This window comes from Ambystoma mexicanum, chromosome 4q (assembly GCF_040938575.1).
Source record: "Ambystoma mexicanum isolate Mex_15411 chromosome 4q, UKY_AmexF1_1, whole genome shotgun sequence".
NCBI classification, from domain to species: Eukaryota; Metazoa; Chordata; class Amphibia; order Caudata; family Ambystomatidae; genus Ambystoma; species Ambystoma mexicanum.
The window spans coordinates 1315238353-1315253386 of NC_090928.1; the positions used below are offsets into that span (position 1 = coordinate 1315238353).

Below are 15034 nucleotides of genomic sequence, written 5' to 3' on the forward strand. Positions count from 1 at the left end.
TTTTTTTCGTTGGTTTGGACGCAGCTTGCCTCAGAGTGTTGGAACCATGCTCTGATCTTGGGAAGCATCAAGGAGATTCACCACCCGCCCAGGGCCCGTTTGGGAAGGCGCCAACGTGTTATCCGACTGAAGTAAAAGGTGTAACTTACTGACATTGGTCCAGGTGAGGAGGAACGTGGCATCTTTACAAAGAAGCATTATTTGCTGACTACGTCTGCACGTTGTATTTGGGTACATACGGGTGTAGTGTTAAGTCAGTGTTTTCTGTTAAGGCTGGAGAAATGGAATAAAATTTTCGGGTGGTACGTGTGAAGAAGAGCACAACAAGCTATAGAGGATACTGTTAACATGGCTATGTCTGGTGTCCCTGGGCCGCAAATGTTCATGCCTACCCCAGGCCCACCTAGAATCAAGTGGGGCCCATGGAAAAGGGGATTTTTACATTATGTTAAGGCAACTTGTGGCAATGGAATGTCTAGGGAGAGGAAGGTATCCATGTTAATGCACTTTTTGGGCTATGAAGGGCAAAGAATTTATGAAACACTGCCTGATGTTGCGGAATTGGACATGGAAGGGGGTGGTAATGACTTTGACTATGCTTTGCTTAAACTAGATAAACATTTTGAGTCAAAAATCAACACTGTGTTGGAACAATACCATTTTGGAATGAGATTCCAACATGATGGCGAGACAGTAGAAGAATATATTACAGCTTTGAGCCACTTGTCATTGAATTGCAAATTTGGTGGGTTGTTGGACGAACATATAAGGGATCAGTTCATGTTACATTGTTCAAATGATAACATCAGGGAGGAGGTGTGGCTGAAGGATGATCCCAATTTAGATGAAGTTATAAGTATTGCTAAGAGGATAGAACACACTTTACAGTGTGTGGCAAAATTGAGTACTAAAGAGTCAAAATCTTTGCAGCCTATTGAAGTTTTGAAGATTGGTGACAGTAAGAAAGGGGGTACTAAGGAAAAAAGAAAATCGAGAAACAAGCATGTAAGAGGGAATGACATTGCTCAGAGCAAGAGTGGGGCAAGTCAAGCTCTACTGAGTAATAAAAATACACAGAAGGATGTTGCGCATAGAGGTCCAAGAAGAGATGAACGTTTATGTTTTAGGTGTGGAAGTGCATGCCATTTATCAACTTCGCCAATATGTCTTGGCCGACGAGCAAATTGCAATAAATGTAAGAAGTGGGGGCATTTTGAAAACAGCTGTAAGAATTATCGTATTAGTGGGGCAAAGGGGACCATGTTTGTTGAGGATTGTGAGGTCGGGTCGTCAGGAGAAGGTGAAGAGTCCGAGAATGAGGTGGTCACAGTTAATATGGTAAAATGTTCGGAGAGTGATGAGTGCGAACATCCTGCTGCGTGGGTTAAGGTGAATGGACAAGAAGTAAGAATGTTAGCGGACTCGTGCTCAAAGATTACACTGATGTCGAGGGTTACCTATGAAGACATAGTACATGGTCGAATGGAAGATTTAATCCCATCTGATAAGAATCCTGGAGATTATAATGGTGGGAAAATAAAGTTGTTGGGATGCTGCATGGCTCATTTCAGTTTTAAAGGGAGAACGACATATGGCAAAATATATGTTACAAAGAAAGGGGAAACCTTACTCGGGTGGAGAGAACAAAGAGGATTGGGCATCAAACTGGATCCTAATAGCGAAGAACAAGTCCTGAATATTGGTAATAGCTGGCAAAGTGGGAGATGTTGGCAATGACTTGATAGGGAAATATCCCAAAGTCTTCAATAATGGGGTAGGATATCTCAGGGGTATGGTACACAAAATTACGTTGAGGGATGGGAGTAAGCCTGTATGTGCAAAACTCAGACCGTTGCCTATGACAATGCGTGATGCTGTGAAGGACAAACTAATGAAATTGGAAAAGGCGGGTAACATTGAACCAGCTAATGCTGTAGAGTTGATTTCCCCAGTTGTGGTGGTAAGAAAGCCTAGTGGAGAATTGAGAGTTTGTATAGACTTGAGGGAATTAAATAAGTGTGTTATAGCTGACCGACACCCACTTCCCAATATGGGCGAATTACTGAGTCGAATTGGTGATTCTAGGTTCTTCGCAAAGCTAGATATGGCAAGTGCATATCATCAAATTGATTTAGATGTTGAATCGCGGAAACTTACAGCATTTATTACTTATGAGGGGATATATCAATTCCAACGCATTTCGTTTGGGCTAATATCTGCTTCATCGGTGTTTCAAAAAGTGATGGACAAGTTACTAAAGGGAGTGAGTGATGTCTGGTGCTTCCAAGACGATGTGTTAGTGTGTGGGAAAACTGAGGAGGCATTGAGGGAAAAAGTGGAAGTGGTCCTAAAGATAGTCAAAGTGGGTCATTACGACCCTGGCGTTAAGGGTTTAACAGCGCCGTAAAAGGTGTCGGCGCCGTTAAACCCTTAACGCCTGATTATGAGGTCTCTTTGCGGGACCCGACCTTAACGGCTGGTTTTATCAGCCGTTAAAGTAGGGTGCCGCAAAGGGACCTCGGTGCTAATTACGGTACCGCAATTTGCGGTACCGTACTTAGCACCTTCCCCAGTCCCATTGAGCCCTACGGAGCGGGAATGGGGAAGGGCCATGGTGAAATGGGGAAATACCGCCCCGCCAACCTTGGAATGGGGCGGTATTTCCCCATTTCACCATGGCGGACTCGTTACAACACCGGCACCAACCATGGTGCTAATAGCGCCATGGTTTAGCGCCGGGGTTGTAATGAGGGCCAAAGATCGTGGAATTACGTTACGAGCACAGAAGTGTGTCTTTTGCACCCGTACAGTGGAGTATTTGGGCCATGAAATATCGGAGGGAGGCCTTAAACCAAGGAGAGATTTGGTTGATGGGATAAGAAGAATGCAAGTTCCGAGAAACAAGGCAGAATTGAGATCATTTTAGGTACCATAGAATTCTATCATCGTTTTGTAGAAAACTTTGCGGATAAAGTAACAAATTTGAGAGCTTTGTTAAAGAAAGGTGTTGAGTTTGATTGGGATAGGAGCTGCCAAAAGGAATTTGAAGAAATAAAATTGAGAATCGATATGGCGAAACCATTAGCTATGTACGACACCAGGAAGAGGACTATTCTATCGGTAGATGCTAGCGAAATGGGGATTGGCATTGTTATGTCCCAAGTGGGAGCGGATGGTACTGAAGGTGTGGTGTTACATGCTTCCCGGATGTTGAAAGGGGCTGAGTTGAATTACTCGGTTCTAGAAAAGGAGGCCTTAGCGTGTCATTGGGGAATTGAGAAACTTAAAAATGTTGTGTGGGGTCAGGAATTCACTTTGAGAACTGACCATGGACCGTTAAAGGCAATTTTTGAAAATAAAGGTCTTGATAAAGTTTCAAGGAGAGTTGCCTGCTGGGTAACTAGGTTACAATGTCTTAAATTTAATATGGAAGTTGTTCCTGGTAAAAGCAGTGTACAAGCGGATTATGCTTCAAGATTGATAGTGGAGGGTAGCGATGATGGGGAGGGTGATAAATGTGGTGATGTTGGAAATATGGTATTTGCTACTACGGAAAGGGTGATACAGAAGGAAGAGTGGGTTGAAGCTTTCCAGTCTGACGACAGATGGAGGCGTGTTATGGGTTTTGTCAGGGAAGGTTGGCCGGAAGAGATTGTTGTCGGGAGAGGAAAGATCATTGTGGGAAGTGAGATTGTAATTGTCTGTGAGAGATGGCGTACTATATCGGTGGGACAAGTTGGTTGTTCCTGGGAGTTTGGGAAGAAGGTTGGTGGAAATTGCCCACTGTGGTCACGTGGGCGTCTGCAAGACAAAGGATGTTATAAAGGCTGATTATTGGTGGCCGTGTTGTGACCGTGAAATCGAGAGAGCAGTTGGTGAATGTGCAGTTTGCATCAGATCAGGAAAAAACATTTCAGCTGTGGTGCAGCCAGTGAGAAAAACGATGGTACCAGAAGGTGTCTGGCAGGATCTTGCCATTGATATTCTTGGTCCTGTTGATATGGGTAAGGGACGAGGAAGGTTTGTTATTGCCTTGATAGATATTTTTTCAAGGTGGACGGAGTTTAAAATATTGAGGGATGTTACAAGTCAATCCGTTGTGGAGTTTTTAGCGAATGTCTTTGAGATGGAGGGATTGCCAAGGAGCCTCCTCACAGACAATGGTCCACAATTCAAGGGTAAATTATTTCAAGAATATGTGTTCAAATGTGGGATACTGCACAAGAAGATGGTAGGGTTGAGAGAATGAATCGATGTATAATAGAAGGGATTTGAGGAGCAAGTGCATGTGGTAGCGACCGTAGTGTTGCTGTCAAAGAGCGTCTGTATGCTTTGCGGATGGCCCCAAATGCTGAAACGGGGGTAAGTCTCTTCGAACTGATGAGGGGGCGAAAGGGAAACACTGTGATGTCACCTGCTTGTCTGGGTAGAGTGAGGGAAACGAATGAAGTGGTAGAGGAAGTGAAGAAAAGGATGGAAGAACAAAAGGGAAAATGGGTCAAGAAGATGAATGAGAAAACTCCCATGAGGAAGGCAACAACAGTTGAGGTAGGTGATTGGATCAGAATACGGAAACCTGTGATAAATAGGAAGGGAGATCTGTTGTATTCTGATCCTGTTAGAGTAGTCCATGTGTTGAAGGGGGCCGTTAGGATAGAAAGCGGCCAAATGTGGAATTTATCAAGAGTTGCGAAGATAAGAAAGTAGGTATCACAAATGATCCTTGTACCATGCCAACGGTGTAATGCCTGTTGATGTTATGTTGATATTTCCATCATTTGTTCTATGCTATGTTAAATTTAGGTTTCATTTGTAATTTTTTTTGTTATTTCGGATAAGGGGGGGTGTTATATATATGGGTTGACAGTACTAGGGGAATGTTAAGTGTTGCTATGGGGATGGTGAGCATTCATGATGTGCTGTCATTGGTCATTGCACGGTTGATGTCACAATGCACTGCTATGGAATTTAGGCACTTGTTATGTATTGTATTTGAGGCAGTTGGAGATCTGATGCTGTGCTGGTTGGGGGTCTCAACTATCTGTCTGATTGATGCTCAAATAAATCTACATATAGGGCCTCATTACACGGATGGCGGAGAACCATGGCGCTATTAGCGCCATGGTTCATGCCGGTAAAATACTGGCACCGCCTTGGCGGAAAGGGGAATTACCGCCCCATTCCAAGGTTGGCGGGGTGGTAATTCCCACTTCCACCATTGCCCTTCCCCATTCCCATTTTCGCCCCATAGGGCTCAATGGGAATGGGGGAGGCTCTAATTACGGTACCGCAAATTGCGGTACCGTAATTAGCTCCCTGGGTCCCTTTGCGGGTTGGTTTTTAACGCCTACAAAAAGCAAAAAGCAGGCGTTAAATCCCCCAACCCGCAAATGGACCTCGTAGTAAGGTGGTAAGGATTTACCGGTACCGGTAAATCCTTACCGCCATCCGTCCGTGTAATGAGGCCCATAATCTTACCTGGTGTGTCCTGCCTCGCTACACATCTGCCAACACAACTCTACCTCCATAGGTTCAAACCCAGACTCACCTACCTACTGCTGGACACCACCAGAAACCCACTGTCCTCCACCCTCCGATCCACATGGGATGTACTACGAAGGAGCACCCCGCTTTCATCCCCATGCGATCCCATCTTTCTGCCCCCATCATCAACACAGGCTACCGCCAAACCATCTACCAGAGACTGGTGACCACCACCCGCCCCCAATTTCTCTTTCCCACATCCCCCTCGTAATCTTTCTCCCTCACTTCTCCCCCTCCAGTCCTAAGGGCCCCCTTGTCAGATACACCACCACCAACCCCTGCAGACCCAAGGGTACCCTTACTGCCCAATGCATCACCCCGCCCGGGAGCAGCCCTTTCTCCATCTTGCACCCCACACCTGAGTTCGGCTTTAATTAAGGAATTCAAAGAGGTCCTTCGAAATGTTTCTCATTTTAGTTGGGGGGAATGAATACACCCTCTGAAAAAAATGGGTGGGCTCTACCTGTACCCTCGACTTGAGCCATGGCAAACTGGGCAAAAATAATGAAAGCGAAGTAAACGCACATTTTTTTTGCTCCAGTCTGCATTATGTTTGCCAATTTGCTGTAAGCGTTACAGTGACTGCCGCAGAGACTAATCCACTTACTTGAATTAGGTGATCCTCGGTTCCGGGCTCCCAATCTCAGGCACGGCACATGGACAGCAGCAGGAGGCCGGGTGGGCTGGCTCTGGCGGTGGAATCTGCAGATCAACTCAGTCACGGTGCAGTCCTGCAAGGTAAGGATTAAAAAAAGCAATGAGTAAAAGCTGCCCACAAGCAGCGGGCTCATGTAGTGTGCGCCGCTTGCGGTCCCACCAACACTTCCACCCGATTGACTGTAAAAGACTGCTGCCGGTAGCCAATCGGTTGGAGTATTGGACGGGACCAAAAACTGCATTGAAAACCCAGAGGTTAGGCAAGTAAATTGCACTCGCCTTCTCCTGAGTATTGCTCACTCATATTGGCAGACAGGAGCACCCACCACACACGTACCACTGTTAGCCTCCCCGACGCCAAACACATAAAGCCCCCGCCAGCAGTAAAACACACTGCCACTCCCGTAGCAACCCGTCACGCCTGTTATGTTGTTTGGTTGTTATGAAAAAGGAGGAGTGTTATGTGTCACGCCTCCCGGGAGAATGGTAGCTCCCAAGACTCATGTAATCGTAACATGGTGCCAAACATGTGACTAACTTAATGAAAAGAATGAGCCGCTTCCGGTTCGTCAGTCGATCCCAAGCTGACTCCTGCATCCTTTGTTCATGGGCACCACGCTGGTGTGGCGCAGCCTGCTGAGGCCCTGTCACGTGGCCCTGCATTTGGACAGTGCCCCTGCTGGGCAACACCGCCCCCATGGCATGTCTCTGCCATGTGATCACGGTCATGTGGGTGCAACTCCGGCCTGGGTGCCCCTAGAGCTGTGGTTGCTGTCTGGCGGGTGCCCCTAGAGCCGTGGCTGCTGTGTGCCCCTAGAGCTGTGGCTGCTGTGTGTTGGGTGCCCGTAGAGCCGTGGCTGCTGTGTGCCCCTAGAGCTGTGGCTGCTGTGTGCCCCAAGAGCCGTGGCTGCTGTGTGCTGGGTGCCCCTAGAGCCGTGGCTGCTTTGTGCCCCTAGAGCCGTGGCTGCTGTGTGCTGGGTGCCCTTAGAGCTGTGGCTGCTGGGTGCTGTGTGCCCCTAGAGCCGTAGCTGTTGTGTGCCCCTAAAGCCGTGGCTGTTGTGTGCCCCTAGAGCCGTGGATGCTGTGTGCCCCTAGAGCCGTGGCTGCTGTGTGCCCCAAGAGCCGTGGCTGCTGTGTGCCCCAAGAGCCGTGGCTGCTGTGTGCCCCTAGAGCCGTGGCTGCTTTGTGCCCCTAGAACTGTGGCTGCTGTGTGCTGGGTGCCCCTAGAGCCGTGGCTGTTGTGTGCCCCTAGAGCCGTGGCTGCTGTGTGCCCCCAGAGCCGTGGCTGCTGTGTGCCCCCAGAGCCGTGGCTGCTGTGCGCTTTAAGAATACATACTATTTACAGGTCAAGGGCACGGCGATGGGGGCGGCTTTCGCCCCTATTATGCGATCTTGTATATATGGCAGTTTGAGAAGTCTCTCATTCTACATGATTCCAACCCCTTTCTCTCGGCCATGCGTCTCTATAAGAGGTATATAGATGATATAATTATTGTCTGGGATACAACAAAGGGCGACTATACTGCCTTTCTCCCATGGATTAACACCTTGAATCCACATATAAAGTTTACTATGTCAACCAGCAACAATTCACTTCCATTTCTGGATCTGGCCATTAAGATTGACACAGACCGCATTTTTGTGGATTTGTTTCGTAAAGAAACAGATCGGAATACCATTTTACGATTTGATAGCTTTCACCCTCAGGCCCTGAGGGAGAGTATCCCCTATGGGCAGTTTCTGAGAGCCAGGCGAAATTGCACTAGAACCAGTGACTATTCTATACAAGCTGGCATTATCTCCAAGAGATTGATGGCTAGAGGGTACCCCCTATACCTATTGAAACAGACTCGTAAAAGAGCCAGATACCAACACCGTGATACCCTACTCACCGGGCAGAATAGGCCAGATATCACTAATCAACGCATTGTATGCGCTACTACCTTTAACTCTTATCACAAAGAGTTGAAAAATATGATAAACAAACACTGGCATCTTCTCCAACTTAACAATCCTGGTCTAGAGCGCCCGCTGTTCGCTTTTAAAAAGGGCAGAAATCTCAAGGGCTGGCTCTCACAAGCAGATTGTATGAAAACTGTCCCCCAGCAAGCAACCATTCATTCGCAATGGGGTTTTCAACCAATACTAGGACACTTTCCATGCGGGTTCTGCAACGCATGCAAATCAACTTCAGCCTGCTCCACAGTCATCATTAATGAGAGATCATGGTCCCTCAAACAACACACTTCATACAACTCCACCAACGTGATTTATGTTATTATATGCCCATGTAAGAAATCATATATAGGAAAAACAGCAAGACCTATAAAAACTGTAATGCCCCACTAGTATCACACTTTTTGGAGTGTGGACACAATGGAGTGTGGACACAATTGCGACGACTTTAAGTAGTGGGTGCTGGAACGTGTTGTAGGGACGGATCGACTCAATACTGCAGCAAGACTCTCAACGTGCTGTAGGGACGGATCGACTCAATATTGCAGCAAGACTCTCCCAACGGGAACAATGGTGGATGTACCAGACTGATAGTTATCACAAGGGTCTGAATCACCAAGAAGAATGGCTCCACTGCATTACTTGAAGGTACATAGATGTCCCTCTGCCCTTTTTAATGTGGGTGCCCCAGCTGGGGCACGACCTGGGGCCTTGCTTGAATATAAAGGGGCCGGTTTAGGGGTAAGGACATCACACACCTTTACAGGTACAGTGCTCTGATGGTCCCATCTTGATCGAGATTGAACACACAATGCCTTGCTTAGGTTGATATTGTGTGGAGTCCAAGCTTATGCCCTCCTTTACTCATAAGTGCTTCATGAGACATATGGTCAACTTTTGCTATCCTTCCCAGGATACAAGCATCATAACACGGTGGTAGTGATTGTATAGCCAGATATATACGGACCGCGACAGTAGGATCTGCTTGAGTGTCCCGAAACCCCCCTCCCCCTTTGGAGGGAGAGTTGTTTTCTCTTCCTTTCCCCTCCATCCCCCCCCTTTTTCCTTCTTCCCTCCTTTTTTGTACTATCAGGCTCCCATTGCTGAACACACATGGAGTAACATACAAGGTTTACTATCTCTTTAAGAAACCACTCGTTGGATCCTACGTCACATGACCGCGAGTAGAGATCACGTGACTCTCAGGTTTCCACTATTTCAGGAAGCGATAGCAGCTGGGAGGCCAGCTTCCAAACATTCGGGATACATGCAAGGGCCGCCGGAACAAACCACACGCAGACTCGTACATGGTCCCGTATTCCTGTGCTTGCGACTGAGCGAGCGAGTGCCCCGCGGAACAGATGCATTTTTCTACCGTGAACAAGGTAAGGAAACGTTTGCCCTTTTCCATTTTCTCCTTCTTTCTGCCTCCATCTCTCGTCTCCATCTTGGTGGCCACCAATACTTTACGGGGTTCAGGAAGTGAACGCCACGTCTGGTGCACACATACCGCACCAGCGGCTGCACTGACTGTCGTGGTAACACATCGAGGTGCATCCACGACGGCATGCGGCTGCTGACTCTGGAAATGTTTTTTTGCAAATAGTGGCTAACACCATTTGGCTGTTTTATGGCTACGGAGCCAGTTGATGACGCGGTTCACCAACTAGCATCACCCCATAGGGGCTAATCGGTACTGACATAAGCCAAGTCTGGCTTAAAGGTGAGCCTGTTCCAACGTGCTCCATACTTTATGACAAGGCCGTAACTCTATTTGAATGGAAGAATGCAGGAATATATCCCTGCCCTGCTTTTCATGTGGTTACAGTAATACACAATGGCTGCTCAACACTGCTGCTCACTGATTCGAACATATCAGATTAGAGCAGTTCAGCGGATGGGACACATGTGTTTAGGCAGCAAGTCGGCATTAACATAGATCTATGACTCATAGATGTCTCTTGTGCTCTAAGACTATGGGCCTCATTACAAGGATGGCGGTAGGGATTTACCGGTACTGGTAAAATACCGGTAAATCCCTACCGCCTTACTACGAGGTCCCTTTGCGGGTTGGGGGATTTAACGCATGCTATTTGCAGGCGTTAAAATCCAACCCGCTAAGGGACCTCGGAGCTAATTACGGCACTGCAAAATTGCGGTGCCGTAATTATTGCCTTCCCCATTCCCATAGAGCCCTATGGGGCAGAAATGGGAATGGGGAAGGGCAATGGCGGAAAGGGGAGTTACCGCCCCTCCAACCTTGGAATGGGGCGGTAAATCCCCTTTCCGCCAAGGCGGTGCCGGTATTTTACCGGTATGAGCCATGGCGCCAATAGCGCTGTGAGCCCCTAGAGCTGTGGCTGCTGTGTGCTGGGTGACCTTAGAGCCGTGGCTGCTGTGTGCCCTTAGAGCCGTGGCTGCTGTGCGCCCCTAGAGCCGTGGCTGCTGTGTGCTGGGTGCCCTTAGAGCCGTGGCTGCTGTGTGCTGTGCGCCCCTAGAGCCGTGGCTGCTGTGTGCCCCTAGAACCGTGGCTGCTGTGTGCCCCTAGAGCCGTGGCTGCTGTGTGCAGTGCGCCCCTAGAGCCGTGGCTGCTGTGAGCCCCTAGAGCCGTGGCTGCTGTGTGCTGTGCGCCCCTAGAGCCGTGGCTGCTGTGAGCCCCTAGAGCTGTGGCTGCTGTGTGCTGGGTGCCCTTAGAGACGTGGCTGCTGTGTGCTGCGCGCCCCTAGAGCCGTGGCTGCTGTGTGCCCCTAGAGCCGTGGCTGCTGTGTGCCCCTAGAGCCGTGGCTGCTGTGTGCTGTGTGCCCCTAGAGCCGTGGCTGCTGTGAGCCCCTAGAGTCGTGGCTGCTGTGTGCTGTGCGCCCCTAGAGCCGTGGCTGCTGTGAGCCCCTAGAGCTGTGGCTGCTGTGTGCTGGGTGCCCTTAAAGCCGTGTCTGCTGTGTGCTGGGTGCCCTTAGAGCCGTGGCTGCTGTGTGCTGTGCGCCCCTAGAGCCGTGGCTCCTGTGTGCTGGGTGCCCTTAGAGCCGTGGCTGCTGTGTGCTGTGCGCCCCTAGAGCCGTGGCTGCTGTGAGCCCCTAGAGCTGTGGCTGCTGTGCGCCCCTAGAGCCGTGGCTGCTGTGAGCCCCTAGAGCTGTGGCTGCTGTGTGCTGGGTGCCCTTAGAGCCGTGTCTGCTGTGTGCTGGGTGCCCTTAGAGCCGTGGCTGCTGTGTGCTGTGCGCCCCTAGAGCCGTGGCTCCTGTGTGCTGGGTGCCCTTAGAGCCGTGGCTGCTGTGTGCTGTGCGCCCCTAGAGCCGTGGCTGCTGTGAGCCCCTAGAGCTGTGGCTGCTGTGCGCCCCTAGAGCCGTGGCTGCTGTGAGCCCCTAGAGCTGTGGCTGCTGTGAGCCCCTAGAGCCGTGGCTGCTGTGTGCTGTGCGCCCCTAGAGCCGTGGCTGCTGTGAGCCCCTAGAGCCGTGGCTGCTGTGAGCCCCTAGAGACGTGGCTGCTGTGAGCCCCTAGAGCCGTGGCTGCTGTGAGCCCCTAGAGACGTGGCTGCTGTGTGCCCCTAGAGCCGTGGCTGCTGTGAGCCCCTAGAGACGTGGCTGCTGTGTGCCCTTAGAGCCGTGGCTGCTGTGTGCTGGGTGCCCTTAGAGCCATGGCTGCTGTGTGCTGTGCGCCCCTAGAGCCGTGGCTCCTGTGTGCTGGGTGCCCTTAGAGCCGTGGCTGCTGTGTGCTGTGCGCCCCTAGAGCTGTGGCTGCTGTGAGCCCCTAGAGCCGTGGCTGCTGTGTGCTGTGCGCCCCTAGAGCCGTGGCTGCTGTGAGCCCCTAGAGCCGTGGCTGCTGTGTGCCCCTAGAGCTGTGGCTGCTGTGTGCTGTGCGCCCCTAGAGCCGTGGCTGCTGTGAGCCCCTAGAGCCGTGGCTGCTGTGTGCCCCTAGAGCTGTGGCTGCTGTGTGCTGTGCGCCCCTAGAGCCGTGGCTGCTGTGTGCCCCTAGAGCCGTGGCTGCTGTGAGCCCCTAGAGCTGTGGCTGCTGTGTGCTGGGTGCCCTTAGAGCCGTGGCTGCTGTGTGCTGGGTGCCCTTAGAGCCGTGGCTGCTGTGTGCTGTGCGCCCCTAGAGCCGTGGCTGCTGTGAGCCCCTAGAGCCGTGGCTGCTGTGTGCTGTGCGCCCCTAGAGCCGTGGCTGCTGTGAGCCCCTAGAGCCGTGGCTGCTGTGTGCCCCTAGAGCTGTGGCTGCTGTGTGCTGTGCGCCCCTAGAGCCGTGGCTGCTGTGAGCCCCTAGAGCCGTGGCTGCTGTGTGCTGTGCGCCCCTAGAGCCGTGGCTGCTGTGAGCCCCTAGAGCCGTGGCTGCTGTGTGCCCCTAGAGCTGTGGCTGCTGTGTGCTGTGCGCCCCTAGAGCCGTGGCTGCTGTGAGCCCCTAGAGCCGTGGCTGCTGTGTGCTGGGTGCCCCCTAGAGCAGTGGCTGCTGTGTGCTGTGCGCCCCTAGAGCCGTGGCTGCTGTGTGCTGTGCGCCCCTAGAGCCGTGGCTGCTGTGCGCCCCTAGAGCCGTGGCTGCTGTGAGCCCCTAGAGCTGTGGCTGCTGTGAGCCCCTAGAGCTGTGGCTGCTGTGAGCCCATAGAGCCGTGGCTGCTGTGTGCTGTGCGCCCCTAGAGCCGTGGCTGCTGTCAGCCCCTAGAGCCGTGGCTGCTGTGTGCCCCCTAGAGCCGTGGCTGCTGTGTGCTGGGTGCCCTTAGAGCCGTGGCTGCTGTGTGCCCTTAGAGCCGTGGCTGCTGTGTGCTGTGCGCCCCTAGAGCCGTGGCTGCTGTGAGCCCCTAGAGCTGTGGCTGCTGTGTGCTGGGTGCCCTTAGAGCCGTGTCTGCTGTGTGCTGGGTGCCCTTAGAGCCGTGGCTGCTGTGTGCTGTGCGCCCCTAGAGCCGTGGCTCCTGTGTGCTGGGTGCCCTTAGAGCCGTGGCTGCTGTGTGCTGTGCGCCCCTAGAGCCGTGGCTGCTGTGAGCCCCTAGAGCTGTGGCTGCTGTGCGCCCCTAGAGCCGTGGCTGCTGTGAGCCCCTAGAGCTGTGGCTGCTGTGAGCCCCTAGAGCCGTGGCTGCTGTGTGCTGTGCGCCCCTAGAGCCGTGGCTGCTGTGAGCCCCTAGAGCCGTGGCTGCTGTGAGCCCCTAGAGACGTGGCTGCTGTGAGCCCCTAGAGCCGTGGCTGCTGTGAGCCCCTAGAGACGTGGCTGCTGTGTGCCCCTAGAGCCGTGGCTGCTGTGAGCCCCTAGAGACGTGGCTGCTGTGTGCCCCTAGAGCCGTGGCTGCTGTGTGCCCCTAGATCCGAGGTATGTGGCTCCAGAGCCCCTTCCCCTCCCCGCACCCCACGAGAACCACAATAATCACGTGAAAGCGAGCTGAGGAGTCACGTGGGCAGCGTAGCGCACCTGGCGGGCGGGCGTCCCAGTCCCGAGACGCAGCCGACGGAGTGAACGTTCAAGCCGTCTCCAGCGGCGAATCCGGAGAGCCGGACGGTCAATGGACATGCGCAGTGCAGAGACACCGACCAGCAGAGCATAGACACCGAGCATCAGAGCATGCGCATTGCAGAGACACCGACCAGCAGAGCATGCGCAGTGCAGAGACACCGACCAGCACAGCATGCGCAGTGCAGAGACACCGAGTATTAGAGCATGCGCTACGCAGAGACACCGACCATCAGAGGCTGCGCACTGCAGAGACACCGATCATTGGAGCATGCACATTACAGGATGCGCAGAACGTGGATTCAGAAAAGAGCTTGCGCTTTGTAAACTGACCACAAAAAGCGCATGCGCACAACAGACCGGTACCTAATGAGGCACTTATCATTTTACATGCGCATAACGACAATACCGTAAGAGTGCAGGACCGCTCCACTACAACGAGGATGCGCAGAACGGGGATGCGGGCAAGAACGCGCCCATTGCAGAGCTACCGACAAGCAGAGCATGCGCAAAACAGACCCCTATTATCGGAGCATGCGCAGAACGACAGTGCCCGGGCACCTCGTGCAGGACTGATAGAGCATGCGCGAGAGTACTAGCACGGGATACTAGAAAGAACATGCGCATTGCAGAGCCGCGGACCATCAGAGTACACCAAATCCGACTGAAAAGAGCACGTGTTTTACAGAGCACATCACCAGAGCAGGTGTAAAAAGCAGAGACCGGAAACTGCATGCACAGAGATGCTCTGAATACTTACCGGTAATCTTCATTACGCCTAGTCCTACTCTTCCTCCTCACAGTACTTACTTAATGAGGCCCCTAGACCAGCCAAGGGGGCAGCCATACAAATCTCTTGCAGAGAAAAACCCTCCTTGCATCGGCCCAGGAAGCCCCCAAACCCCTATCAGACCGCCCCTGATCGTGCGCAGGCACAGGCAGGCCGGAAGCCACATAGGCCCTGGAGATCACAACCCGGAACCACCGGAAAATGGAAACCACAGATGCGTTATGCCCAGCCCCAGCCAGACCACAAGCAATCAGAAGACTATCAGATTGGTGGAAAAAAGCAAACCAAGCCAAATACTCCAACACGTTCCGCCGGACAGAATGTTAAGCCAAGCCACCTCCTCAGGCATTCTTGGATCATTAAAGAAGTCAGGGAGAACCAGATCCTGAGAGGTGTGAAAACCCGAGATACAACTTAAGGGAGGAACTTCGGACCACACCTCAGCACCACCGAGTCTGGCAGCACCCTCAGGAAAGGAGGGTGACATAAGAGAGCCCCAAACTCCCCAAGCCTATGGGCAGAAGCGAGGGCAATAAGAAAGCAGATTTCAGTGTAAGATGTTTGATATCAATCTCAGAAAAGGGGATCAAAAGGAGGCCCTTGAAGGAACCGTAATACAAGAGGGAGATCGCAAGAGGGAAGCCCTTTATCAGCACAAGGACGGGA

The 15034-nt window shown here is 52.0% G+C and overlaps 1 protein-coding gene across 1 annotated transcript in view; it reads right to left on the reverse strand.

The window, feature by feature from the left end:
• LOC138468430 (zinc finger protein 585A-like) overlaps positions 1 to 13631 on the reverse strand; it is a 375431-nt gene extending 361800 nt beyond the window's left edge. Inside the window, exons 1-2 of the mRNA XM_069608989.1 lie at positions 13540 to 13631; positions 6152 to 6275 (exon numbers count right to left, since the gene is read on the reverse strand). The gene's annotated coding sequence lies outside the window, so the exon portion shown is untranslated. The remainder of the gene's footprint in view (positions 1 to 6151; positions 6276 to 13539) is intronic.
• Positions 13632 to 15034: the final 1403 nt, after the last annotated feature.